At 29.0% G+C, this 14,729-nt stretch overlaps 1 protein-coding gene across 7 annotated transcripts in view; it reads left to right on the top strand.

The window, feature by feature from the left end:
• Nucleotides 1-14,729, top strand: part of LOC126740790 (cGMP-dependent protein kinase, isozyme 2 forms cD4/T1/T3A/T3B) — a 189,101-nt gene that overhangs the window by 120,492 nt on the left and 53,880 nt on the right. Inside the window, exon 1 of one of the 7 annotated variants that reach the window (XM_050446958.1) lies at nt 1,603-1,766. The exons of the other annotated variants lie outside the window; for them this stretch is intronic. The gene's annotated coding sequence lies outside the window, so the exon portion shown is untranslated. Of the gene's footprint in view, nt 1-1,602; nt 1,767-14,729 lie in introns of those variants that run through there. 7 annotated transcript variants of the gene reach the window in all.

Here is a 14,729-nt window from a genome sequence, read left to right as displayed (position 1 = left end):
TAAATGGCTTTCAAGGTTAATAATATGCTCAAATTAAATGAATTAAATATTTTTATTAATTGATTAAATCTGTAATAAAATTGATAAAAAATTTAATGATCTTTATGATTTTAAATCATTGACATGGAACAATTCAAGCAGAATGGAATGGATTAAATTGCTTCTACTGCATTTAATTTTTCAATCATTGATGCCTGAATTATGGTAAAATGTTATTTTTTAAAGAGTTTTAATTACTATAGGCAAGCATATTTTTTTTATGATTATTTACAGTTGTTGCGACTGAGATGCACAATAACAAAGAATATGAAGATTTAATACTTCGGTCTGAAATTTATAAAATAATCATCATAATTCATCAACAAAAGAGAGAAAATTCTAAATTTTGTACACATACTTAATAAAATTATTTAGATAATAAAGTGATTTTTTTGTGTTAATATTTTATGTTTTACTCTTCGAATCTTTCTTGAATTAAAAAAAAAATTAAATTATTCCAGGTATTTTAGTATAAATTAAAGATAAACTTAATGGTGTCAGAAATTTTCAATTTATACTATTAACTACGTTAAAAAAAAGAAAAAAATCCTTTAAGCCCCAAAAGAAATAGAATTAAATTACTGACATAATTTGTACTTTTAATTAATTCTTCTTTTTAAGATAATATTTTCATTGTTATTATTTTATCTTTTACTAGGATATATGTTACTAACAATTAGAAAAAAAATTTACTGTAACTTCTGAACTTTGAATTTGGACTTTTTATTGACATTTAGGAAATGATTTTCGAAGGATTCTAGTGTAATTAAAGGGAAACTAAATAGTATCAGGAATGTGTGTATAAAAAATTACAAATTTCGTCAATCGCCAAAATTTAAATTTAAATTACTTTATTAACAAACATTATTAATCCATTGAGGGCCAGAAAAAAAAAATTAGAAATAAGAGCATCACCCTAAAAAACTAATTTTTCACTTTACAAGCCTAAAGAAAATTAACTAAAGAGGTTAAAAAAAATTAAAAATTACTGTAACACCCTAACAAAAATGAACACTTTTCCACGTTTATTCTTCGTACCAATAATGTGTGTTTGTATCTACAATTTTTTAAATTCCTATACAGAATATGTTCAAAGTTACTCAAAAATTACTTTTTGGAAAGATATGGCATCTGGAACAATTTGTTATTTCTTCCATATTTCTTTCCGGTGTTTTTTGACGTCATTTTGTATATATTCCGGGAATATGAGATAATATTCATCTGTTCTTTATTTATCTCTTCTCTTAATTTTTTATTTCTCACGGGCATTTGACGTCACTTTGTATGTGTTTCAGGCATTTGATATATTTTTTTATATTTTTCGCACTTTTGAAGTAATAAAGTTTCGACCACAATTTTGAGGAAAAAGTAGTGGAATGCTTTGAACATTTTTCATTTCTTAAAACCATGATTCCTATAAACTGCAATTGTAAGATCTTTTCTACAGAAAAAATAGAAATAACTTAATTCCTTGTACCTAATAGCCTTTCCTGCTACTTTTCTTGTCTTATCCCTGCCATAAACGACTGTAATACTGCAGGATTTGTATATTACTCAACCAAAGTCAGTTTAGTCGCCGCTTAACTGCGATCGTGATCGCGTCGATCCGATTTACGATCGGGAAACCTCGTGGTTACGTGCGATTTGTTTGTTTTTATTGTGTGTCTTTGGCTTAATAGAGGCATCAGGATTAGTAAATGAGCATTTAATTTCTATCTAAAAAAAAGGTAAATTTTAATTTTTTTTAAATAAAATTTTACCCATATTAGTTTGGTGGAGACATTGCAAATCCGAATCTACCACAAGTACTTTCCTTTTTGTTTCAAGGTAAAAAGTTATTGTACGGGTGAAGTGGTCGCCTTTGTTGGTGCGGATCCTGTTCAAGTTTGTAATTTGGCCTTAAAATATTTTTGGAAAAAAAAATTAGTCACTTTTACTTAGAGTGACTAGTGGGGATCAATGAGAGTGAGGCTTGAATGCATTTTTTTTAATTGAGTTTAACCCTGAAAAATAAAATAATCCCTTAGGGATTTTTTTAACTAAAAATTTGAAAAAAAAAACCTAAAATTTATAAAGGGTTCTTATTATATTGGAGGATTATGGTATTTTTTTTCATACTTATTACATCCTTAGAGATCTGATGTAAATAGAGAAAAAGAAACTTTATTTAAATTATTTTTATTTTATATTAAAAATATTTCATTTTATTAATCACCGAAACGTAGTAAAATAAAACAAACATTTCTTGTATCAATTTGGACAATAATATACCAAGACAAAAATAAAGTTTTTTAAAATTATATGTGAGAAAAGTCCAAGAACCAGATTAACACGAAAATATAGCATAAAATCTAAAGGGCATTAATCGTAAAGAGAAATATTGATACCTGGAAACAAAATGCAAATATTTTAGAAATTCTAGGTATTTCTATCTTTTGGGATTTATTAGATTTTTTTTGCATGTCTGGAACAACTTAATTCAGGATACTATAATTAAAACATTAATATTTAAATTGAAAAACTGCATAATATGTCATCCACGAGATGTTACAAAAGTCCGGCTCGCTATTTCAGGGGCGTAACATACATGTTTTTTTTAAGACAAAAATTTAAGTATATTTGTTTTGCTAAATCGCCTCCTGAGGAAAAGACGATCATTTCGTTTGAAGATGGCGCTAGTAAAGTGATTTTTTGATCATAATTCTTGAACTAATTGTCACAGATATGAAATTCGGCAAACGGCAAAAAAGTTGCATTAGACATAATCCTCAAAAACAGAAATTTTAAAATTATCAATGGCTAGAATCTAGAAAAGCACATTTGCCTATTTGTTGATACAACTTAGTGGTTGCTTAAAAATCTAACACGGTAAGACCTAATTCGGAGAAAGCAACAATTTTTCCTAAAAAAGGTATTCTCTCAAAAAATCGCTTAAACTTACTTTTTCGAAAAAAGAGCGTTAAAAGAAAATCTGTTGTGCGTTTGAAATTCTAATAGTATAATAATAATTTCCTTTTATTGCCAACCAAATCATATAAAATGGAAAAGAAAATGATCATATTAAAACAATGACAAAGAGAAAAGAAAAAAATAGATGTGCACTCTAAGACATTTTAATTGGTATAGTAACAAGTATTCTTAAATAAAACATGTGAACATTTGAATTAGAAAATACCAATTTAAAAAAAAACTTAAGAAGAATAAACAATTAAAAAAAAAAGGACACACTGTGATAATTAAGTAAAAGTTAAGGAGTAGTAATGCCTGTCTAGTAACAGATCAATCACTGCTCTCTTAAAAATATTGAAAGGTTTAATACATTGTATATTTTATGGCAGCATTAGATAGGCTAATAAGATAATGGTTAGAATTTGCTTAGAATAAGTTACTGTGCTTTTTTGCAAAGCATAGTAAAATGAAGTAGCTGTCAGAAATCTAAGTAACCAGAAAGGATTTCTACAAGAGTCCCTTGGTCCCAAACGCAACATACATCTAATGATTCTGTTTTGACATTCAAAAATATTAACGACTTTCCCAGATGAGCATCAGAAAATTATACCTTAGTTGATAATTAATTGAATGTGGGCAAAGTAGAACATCTGATTCAGTGTTAATACGTGTCTTAATCTACGTTTTAATACACAAGAGCTAATACATTTTTTATGTAAAGATATGAATGTATTTTCAAGTTAACAAAGAGTCCAACTGCAGTCATTCACATACAGCAGAAACAGAATCGGCCTAAGTAGGGAGTCCTGAGGTATTGTAGACCCTGCTCCAACTACACTATACCAGAAAAATGTTCAACACCATTCCTATGTATTCTCACTGTTTGAAATCTATCTTCTAAGTAGGACTCTATAGCAAAAAAACAATTACGCTACAGGCCATACTCCTCCAGTTTTCTATATAAAATGCTGTGGTCGATAGTATCAAAAGCCTTGGACAAATCATAGATAATGCCTGCAACTACATTATTGTCTATTATATAAGAAGGTGTTGTAATCATTGCAGGTTCAGTAAACAAATTTGGTCTAAAGTAAAATTGTTCACCACCTAGTCTGGTATAATGATTAAGAAGTGTAAAATACGATGGTATATAGATCTCTTAAAGACCTTCGAAAACTAAAGACAGTAGAGAGATTGCTCGATAAATTGTTAGATTAGTGGCAGCTTTTTTATAAACCGGAGTTAATTAGGCAGTTTTAAGTCGAGTTGGCAATGTACCTAAACTGTAGCATGCATTAATAATGAAAGGTAATGTAAAGGTTTACAAATAAAACAAGCTATACGTTTTAAAATTTTTACTGTAGGTTTTAAAATATCCATTATCAGGAATTTCATCCATTCCTCTCCTTGGTGGGTTCATAAGAATTCTATATATCTCTGTAGGGTCAATTAAAAAATTAACATTGCAGCTGGGAGTCAGACGATAGTTTAGAAATATGAAACTGATAGGTAAAGATTTCGGGGATGGCCTATGAATCTGAACCGTTTAAGTTGAAATTGGCACTCATTGATTTTAGTTGTTTCCGTATTTAAAATGCTCCAGGCAGGTTTAAGTTTATTTTTAGAATTTGGTATTTTATTTTTATTTAAAAAAGTACGATAAATGGCAAGATATCTACGATAGATCTTTCTTTGATTTATATGGGTCTGTATGTATTAGACATAAAGATCTTTCACATATTGTCTCATGTCATTGATCTTTTACATATCTAGTGTCAATCCACTTTATAGGATTATTTCTAATTTTAGTGATACAGACAGAAAATAATATCAAAAAAATAATAACCAATGTGTGGTACATCTCTTATTTGATTCATACCATGTTTTCCCCCGGTAGATAATTCTTTAGATCTCAGATATTTTTGTCAGTAAAGAATGTCCTTTTTGTAAGTGACCCTTTACTAATGGATTTGTGATCAAACTCTAGAAAAATACCCAAATGATCTGAGATATCAGTAAAAAGCACTTGCCCCTCAAGTGACCCTGAGATGATATACTGAAAATGTTATTGAGTTGTTTGGTAAATTGAGTAATTCCAGTAATAAGTGGCTTCAAACCATAGCTAGAGAAAACCTGCAATACGAGAAAAGATATTTGGTATCAATATTTGTTGGGAAATCACAACTGAAGTCACTACAAATGATACAAAAATTTTGAGGTGTGAATACTGTATTCAAAATATTTAAAAACTGATCTAGGTTACCAGATCTAGGTTTATTTATTTCAAGTTCGGCAATTCACAAATTTTTTCAACACATCCAGTTTAAGTTACAGTAGAGTTATTGAGATTTGTGAAAATAAGACTCTTTCTGGCAAAAATAGCTGTGCCTCCGTTTCTAAAGTTACTTCTACAAAAATATGGTAAAAGTACATAGTTATCTAGATAAAAAGTGTTAATGGAATCATCAGTCAGTCATCCATGATTCTGACATACAGAACACATGGAGCTGTTCTTGTTTGTCTTGAGACTTTGTATATTTATGTGCAGAAGTGTTAATTTATTTGTAGAGCTTGCATTTTTCAGAGAAACTTTATTAAGTTTATACTGAGCAGTTAGTTGGCTTAGTGTAGCAACTAAGTGGTTAGCGTTAACTTCTGATTTCACTTGTCTAAAAAATTTCTTTCCATGGAAAAATTAGATTTAGAATATACAACACCCTTGAGCCAAAATGTGCGTACATGGAAAATATGAAATAGTTCCGGTTTTATCCCAAGCACAAAAAAAAACCTTTTTTGAGTTTTTTTTTGGAATTAAGAATTATACATGGACTTCCTCAGCAGTTGTTTTTTGCAAGCTTAGTGAGTAGATTTTTATAATTTCGAGACAGTGGTTTTTTAAGTTTCCTCTTGGATTTTATCTCTGTACATTTGACCAGAAAAACTAATTTGTCCCTATCCTAAAAGTTTAATAACATGACTGGTAAGTACTCTATTTCGTTGGCAACAGCGGCTTGAGCGCGTACATCAAAGCAACTGCAACCTGCGTCAATACACTTATCCGCACTTTTTTTAAGGAACCTCCTTACATTTTCATAAATACCTGGTCTGTTGCCTATCTGACTAAATCCATTTTTAGTTTGCCCATAAAGATCATTCATATCATCAACGGGTGTGGAGTAAACGAGTTGTTTTAAATGACCCACAAATCCACACAAATAAAAGTCCAGCGGATTCAGGTCGGGATATCTAGCTGGCCAGGATACCAGACCTGCTCCACCTATTCATTGCCGGTGCATGTATGCCATCGTGCATTATCCAGATTAGCTGCCTTGTCTTTAGTATATGATAATATGGGTTGAATATTTAGTCATATGCGTTGTTTTTTTTTTTTTAATGTCTCTACGCTTCTCCTGTCAAACTCTGAGGTAAACAAAAATGCATCAATCATAATCCTTCCGAAACGTTAAGAGAAATTGAGTTGATGAATCGTATAATTGATGGAGTTTTGATTTTCTATCCACAGGAAGCAAGCCTTATACTCTTTGGTAATGATAGGGATAAAAACGTATATACCTTTAAAATTCACCAGATTTTTATGTGATTTTTTCGTAATTTTTTCGAATTTTGTTTAGAACTAATACCAGGTTCTTCTTTAACACACTGAAGCACACGATTCTCTAAATCATCATCATTCACGTTTAATCTTCCAATACATGCGTCTTATGAATTCAAACATCTTGTTTCACACAATCTAAAATGAAAAATGTTTGCCTTTTTTATCTAATCTAGAGTCTATTTGAAAAAAAATGATTCAACTGTCTAATAGAATTTTGTAAAATTATTAGCTATACTGCCTGGAAAACATAGACTACGATTTTCAGTTTATTAAAAAAAAAACATTATTTCTACGTGGAAACAATTTTAGAATTTTTTTTTAAATTTATATCAGAAAATGACTTAAAAATCGGTCAATCGGTCAATCGGATCAATATGACGAGTTACTTATTTTGTTGAATATTACGTCACTGTTATAGGAAATTCAATTTAGAAAATACTATGTTATACGCTTAATTATTGAGAAGAAAATTATGATCTAAAATTACTATATTTTTTTCCAAAATTAATTCACCCAAAAAATAATAATTACTATATAACATTTTAAAACAAAGCAAGGACTTGATAGAAATTGATTTTAATTAAAATAATTGCTACGTATTTTTAATAACTTATCTTAAGATAATTAAAAACATATTTTAATTATAATATGAAGGTGATGTTGAAATTAATTAATACTTTAGATATTTCATCTAAAGTTGTTTATTTTAATCGTAATACAAAAACTTCTTAATATTTTAGTTAGGTTTTTACCTGTGAACATGAAAGTCTCATAACATCCATGGCATTTATAGTTCTAACAAATACGAGAAAAACAATTATACCTGCTTGGATTTTTTTTAATTCTGTATTTATTTGAATAAAATAGATAACGACATGAAAACTATTTTAAAGGTCTAAAAGAAGTACTTACCCTCACTTACTACTACTCATTTACTAACTTTCCTGTTTAATATGTACATACCTGGTAGAAATAAAGTAATGTAATTTGCCTAATAGAATTGATGAAATTAATTTAACTTATAGATATAGATTAGACTTATAGATTAGATAAAGGTTATATATTACATATAACCTTTATTTAAGTCAGGTTTTAAATAATTTATTTAAAATTCTATATCCTTCTTTACCTTGTACATTGTTATTGACATAAGACTGTCTTTTTTTCAACACTCAGTCCTATAAGAAGTCAATAAACTAAAATAACTAAGTTCGTGTTATATGTTAAAAAAATTTGTCTAAATTTAAAAGTGTCTGTTCCAAAAATAATAATTTGCTGATTTAAAAAACCATTCAAAGCCAGGGTTTATAATACTTTCAACTAAAAATAAAACCAAAAATAAGTCTGTTTTACACAATGTTTTTGTATATTTTAAAAATACAAAAAAATTATTACAGTACCATTTGTAAATTTATTATCTAACCCTCTTTGTTCTCAATCCGCATTTAACATAAATTCTAAATAATTTGTCGATAAAACTAATTCTTTATTACACATTAAAATTAACATTAAGTAAACATTCTGTTTCTAAATTAATTAATATTTTCTACACTTCTCAGTTCATTGTGTATGCAACCAAAGTCATTGCATTTACTTTTAGTTACAAAACCAAATGCATATATTAAAATGTTAATAGTGGCTCCACGCCTTTTGCTAAAGGTTAATTTTATATTGTATCTATAGGGGATTGAGTTATATAATGGAAGTTTTTAAATTTAAAAGATATATAAGTGGTAATAATATAACCTTCTGCGCATGTTTGAAATGTATTAGCAAGCAATTAATATTAAATATGCATTGAAAGTTTTCATAGTTCACGAATTAATGGAGAAATCAGAACAATAACTCATAAATAAATACAAATGAGTAATTTTCTTAATAATAAAAAAAATGGAAAGTTATGCATAAAGTTTTCCAATAAGACCACCGATTGGCGATTATTTTAGTGGATCTATAAAAATAGAAGAAACGACTTTTTTTAATTAAAAGAAACAACACCATTCCGCATTCATGGCGAATAAAAGAAAACGCTACTGTTGATGATGATCATTACTTTCCAATGCTCATTGTACTAGAATTTTTATTAGCAAAACATCGTGAAGAAAGTAATAAATTTGTCATTTTTTTTTGTAAATTTAAATTACACCCTTGCTACTAAGCAGAATTAAACATTATGTAACGTAATGAACAAACATTAAATACATAATTGATATGTATTAGTTAACGCTCGCGCGTAATTTATTACTATTTAAGCCTCTTTTAGCATCGATTTCAATATTGCCTCAAATAATAATAAACTCGTAAGTAGAGCGTGTAAAAGTTCATTGTGCAACCGATATCTTGCTTCGGCAGTAGCATTGGGTTTTAATTTTATTTTCGTTTCACTATGCGACCTTTGTCTATCTGTGGATTTTAAAAATATTGTGAAGAATCTGATGCAACTATTGATGAGAAAATAATCAGTTTTTAAAAACAAATTTATCTTGGGATTAACCTTAGATATTATGTTGATTGAATCCGTATGTACATGTCTCTTCGAGTTCCTTTATTATATTTGAAATAAAATGATACAGAAAGTTTCAACCTAAAGAAAAGTTGAATATTTTAATTATTATACAGTCAAGTTAAACGTTTCGCTCAAAAAAAGCATCATCAGACTTAAAAAAAAAAATTGTTGAGGTAAATACTAATGCTAGTGTAATTATATGTAATTATAAGTGTTTAGTGTTATATATGATTCTAAAGCGACAATTTTTTTAATCAATAGGTATGAATAGACAAAATATTAGATAAATATAAAAGCTAAACTAAGATAAAATCAGAAGAAAGACAATACACATTATTATACCAGTACACAGATTAAATACATTTGCCTTAAATATTAAGTTAAGTATTAAAAACATTTTGCTTTAAAATAATAATAAAAAAATAAAATATAGAAACACTTAACATACAATAATAAAGACACGAAATGACACTGGAACAAGTGAGCTCAAATTAACATTTTAAAAACATCCAGAGTAGTACATTCCCTAATAAAATCTAGTAAGATATTAAAATCAAATAAACCTTTATAAAGTACAGAATTGAGCATTTGACTAGAATTATAACACTCTTTAAAAATAAAATATTATAAAATTAGCTAAAAAATTGGACTTTATCGGAAATATAGGGTTGTAGCATTTTATTTTTTGCTTTTAACTATAAGACATATACTAAGCGATTTTTTGTTTTTATTGACAATATGTTTGTTGATACATTAAGCATTGACGACTCTGGTGTAAATCTGTTGCATTTGTAATTGGTCAAAATTAATGTTAAATAAATAATAAAGAAGTAAAGAGCAAAACTGAAGGTGTTATATAATAATAATCTAGTACTCAGTGACAAATGTTACACTATCGATGAAATAAACCTTAGTTTTTTAGAGTACTGTCGTGTTACAGGCATTTACGTGAACATTGAAATTAGGGTTTTTGTTTTTTATGGTCTGTTGCAATATTGCAATTATAAAATTAAATAAAATAAATATACAAAATTACTTATCTTTTATGTATCTCTTTGATTGCTCCAAAAACACTTAATCACAGACTAGTTTTTAATTAACCCTTGTTTGACTTTTATAAACTTTTTTAGTTCATAAAGTGTCAATTAAAGAAAAATTATCTGATTGATTGTTTTCGGAAGAATCAAAGAGATACCAAAATGACTTATTTTATTTTATTTAGCTTGATAACGGTATTAGATTTAATTACCGAAGCCTTGGTTCAAATTAGGTTTTCTTATTCAATAAATAGGTCTTTCGTTCATTTCCATTTCAATAAGAAATAAAGTTAGATAGGTTATTAGTAGGTTATAAAAGAAGAAACGAGCTTAGAGGTCGATAGATAAAACGTTAGCTCCTGGGTTTATAAAAAAATCCATTATATTTAAGAAGCAAAACTTCTATAGCATTCACATACAACCTATCCCTGACATTCATGTTTTGTCTTATCCAATCCTATGTATCATATCCAATCCTTGTATAAATATTTTTGTTTAAGTACAATTCGTGGCCTAGGGCATTAGCATTCCCACTGTTATTGTTATATTCTTTATTAAAGAGGTAGTTTGGGAAATGATCCGTATTATAATCCTTCATATTTCTTTCAAATATAATGTGGGTATATTGTGGTCGCTTATTTTGGGTAACAAATGCACTTTAAATGGTAGACTCTTATCATTAGTTATGAGGTAATCAATTAAAGTACTGCTCTTATCTAAAAATCCGCGTCGGAGTGTCTACACTTTGGATAATTCCATTTAAGTAAATATAGTAAATACAGTAAATATAGAAAAGAATTTTATTACCGTAAAATAAAACTTTTGATAAATTATAAAGTCTCATAGGATTACATTAACACTCACACCAGATCAAGATAATCATTTATAAAATCATTTACAAATCTTGCATTCCATTTTTGAGGCGGATGATATAGAACTACACACATAAAAAATACATTATTCTACACAAAAAAATGGAAAAAATCATACTTAATTATGTACACAATATATCTTTTAAACCTATACTTGATATCACTTCTTATTGAAGCTATTACATTTAAAGTTATATTATTAGTGAGAGGTTCTATGTTGTAGCCTTCCATTTGTAACTCACACATGTCAATATCCACACATACATTAGTTTCTGAGAAAACCACAAGTTAAGCTACTAATTCGACGCAGAAAATACAAGGTGTTTCATTTAAAAAAGACTAAGTTAAAGTCATGACTTTTAAACAATACCTCTTAATCTCATTCTACGCAGAAATATTGGTACGAACTATGAGATTTTTTGTTTTTACCCTGTATCTCAAGTTTGCAGCTTAATTACTTTCATAAAAAAGCGGCACAGGTTCGCGTGAAATTACAACCAAATTGGGCCACAGTGTACCTTAAAAATACATACTGATATGAAATATCGCTTAACCATAACAATATAACATTGTTATACAAAATATATAAATACTGGACGCAAATTAATAAACTATAAAAATTAACAAAAAAAAAATATGAAAAATTATACTCATTTGTCAAGTTAGATTATTATGGTTAAGCGATTTTTAATATCAGTGTGGTGTGCAGTACCTGTGTTTACAAGACATTTCTACTAAAATTATATCTTTTTTTCGTTCTTACCTTTTTAAAGTGAATCATATAGCATGACTGGTAATTGTTTAATTTTTACAATATTTAGCTTATTATAACTTTTCATGAGGCCAAGACTTCGTGTTTCATTTTATTTTAATTTCTCTTAGATATGCTTAGTTTAACACCATTTCCCTTGCATTGTTCTACAGACCTTGATCTGACAATAAGTTAACTCACGATGAGCCAAGATTAATTAAATTTGTTTAAAAAATATAAACGATTGTATGGTATTTGTTTCTCATATATTGGAGTATTCGAGAAAATCTATAATTTTGCAGTTCTGGTCTTTAATTTTCTGGTATTAAATTTTCTCTACAAGTGGAGTCTTCTTCGATACACTGAAGACCTGTTATTATGAAGACATGTCATATATAGTGCTTTTATTTCAAAACGATCCACCCTTAATAACTTTCATAAAAAAAAACACGTCAAATTAGATATACAGGGGGACGTTTAATTATGCATTTACTGAAGTTCTGTCAATCACCTCGTCACCTCCAGCTAACCTCACTTTAATATATCAAATGGGAACCCCCATCGTGTGATACATCATAGTAAGCAGCGTAAAATTCTCTATTCAACGGTACCAAAACAAATTTAATTAGTTTAACAAATTTATTTAACATTGACAACGGTCTGCCCACTAATTTCTCTGCATCCTTGAAATATTCTATTTATTTAATTCTCAATACTCTCAGGTGGGGTTTTATAAACTTTGCTTTTTAAGTAGCCCCAAAGAAAAAAGTCTAGTGAGGTTAGGTCCGGAGACCGCGCAGGCCATTCGATTGCACCACGTCTGCCAATCCACTTTTCTCGGAAATTTTCATAAGACTGTTATTGTATAACAGTCAATCGTTTTTTTTATTGTTATTTTTATACACTCTTTTTTCTCGCAAATAACGGTAAACATTCTTTAATTAAAAAAAATAAATAATTTGCTTGAACTAAATATACTGTTTGTTACCACACATTTTAACTTCTAAATTTCTTGTATTTTTTTTTTTTTTGATGATCTATTACAGAAAATGTAAGAATTCTAAAATGATGTAGGTACCACACTAAAAGTATTCATTTAAAATACCAAAGTTTGGCGTAAATAAAATATTCATTATTTCTAGACATTTTCGCTAACTATTTGCTTACACATTTACCGATTTCATTTTTTTTGGTACCGTTGAATAGAGAATTTTACGCTCCTTACTATGATGTATCACACGATGGGAGTTCCCATTTGACATATTAAAGTGAGGTTAGCTGGAGGTGAGGAGGTGATTGACAGAACTTCATTAAAGGCATAATTAAACGTCCCCCTATATATCTAATTTGACGTGTTTTTTTTTTTTTTTTTTTTTTAAGAAAGTTATTAAGGGTGGATCGTTTTGAAATGAAAGCACTGTATATTTGTATGAGACCTGTTAAAGTTTAGAAGAAGCAAAAAATGGATTAATGTTTTCATGGTTAAAAATATATTTAGTCCTTCAAATTTTTACTTTTTAATTTAATTTTTTTTTTCTATAGATTCAGATGTTTTTAGGTTTCCTATTTAAATTTTCTTACCATAACCGTTGGATTTTTGTAAAACTGTCAAATATTGATAAGATTCTTACAATATTTTCTGTTTCAGTCTCATATTTATTGATCTAAATGTTCTCTGGACTGCCGTTAAGTATCGTTTTCTTCTTTTTTCTTTAGCCACTGGTGACTTCAATGCCTGAGGTAGTGAAGGATTCGTCTTCCTTTTCTACTGCTATCTGTTAATTGATTTTTCTGACCATTTTTCCCTGGTGGTGTGAATTACTTTTCCTGTGGTTCCCATTCCTGTCCAATGTTTGATATATCCTTGGACCCATAACATAAACCTGCTTCCCTCTATTTTTCATTATATTAATAGTTGGGGCAAATAGTACTTTGCGTTGCATAACACATGTTCCAAATTCGCAGTTTTCCTACGTTCTAGCCTGCCTAGCAATTCGCATTCTCTTCCCATCTTCTTCAAAATCTCCTCGTTGGTTTTTCACGCTGTCCATGGGACTTTCAACATTCTTTAATAGATCCACATTTCTAATGCTTTCAGCCTATTTATTGTGCTAACCTTCAATGTCCAGCCTCTCATATGATACAACAGTACGGACCAAACGTACTATTTTCTGAATCTTATTCTGAGATTAAAGTCAAAGTCAGAGTTCATAAAGACGTGTTTGAATTGCATGAATAAGCTTCTCTATCGCTTTTTCTATCCGACATTTGTTTTCTACGTCTGATGTTTCTTATAAGAAGGGTTGGCTTATAAACGAATAGGTTCATTCAGGAATTTGCTGAGGTGAATTGCTGTTTTTAAAATGGTTTAGTATTGGTTTAGGGAGTCAAGGTGAATCGGTGTCTTGCTAGACATTTAAAATCATTATCATTTCTTCCAGGCAATAGAGATCGAAGGCTTTATTGAGGTTCTTGGGGTAAAAGAAGAGATATTTGCATTTTACCAAGAGATTCTTTGAAGGTTTCTCTTTATTACTCTTTCTATGTTTTCACTACTGTATAAGAGTTTCGTATTCTGGCACTCAACTGTTGATTAAACTAAGAATCTTTTTTTCTTAATTTTCATTTCCATATACGTCCAGGCCATTTATATTATCTGCCGTGTCATCTACATACCGTATATTGTTGATCAATTTGCCATTAACTTTGATGCCTAATTGTTGTCTTCCGAGAGCTTTTTGGAAGATGTTTTTAGAGTACATGTTAAACAGAAGTGGAGAGGTTGCACGTCTGTCTTACACCTGTAAACATTTTTATTGCTTTTGTAACTTCCTTGTCAAATCTAACTGCAGCTGATTGATTCCAGTACAATTTTTTAATACAACATATGCCTTGGATGATTACATATTTCTTGCCTTGTTTACATTTCTTTCTTCCGTTCCATTCTACTATCTGAGTC

The sequence above is a fragment of the Anthonomus grandis genome, chromosome 9 (assembly GCF_022605725.1).
Source record: "Anthonomus grandis grandis chromosome 9, icAntGran1.3, whole genome shotgun sequence".
Lineage (NCBI taxonomy): Eukaryota > Metazoa > Arthropoda > Insecta > Coleoptera > Curculionidae > Anthonomus > Anthonomus grandis.
Note: the sequence above shows the minus strand (reverse complement) of the source record. Positions and strands in the feature narration are given on the sequence as shown.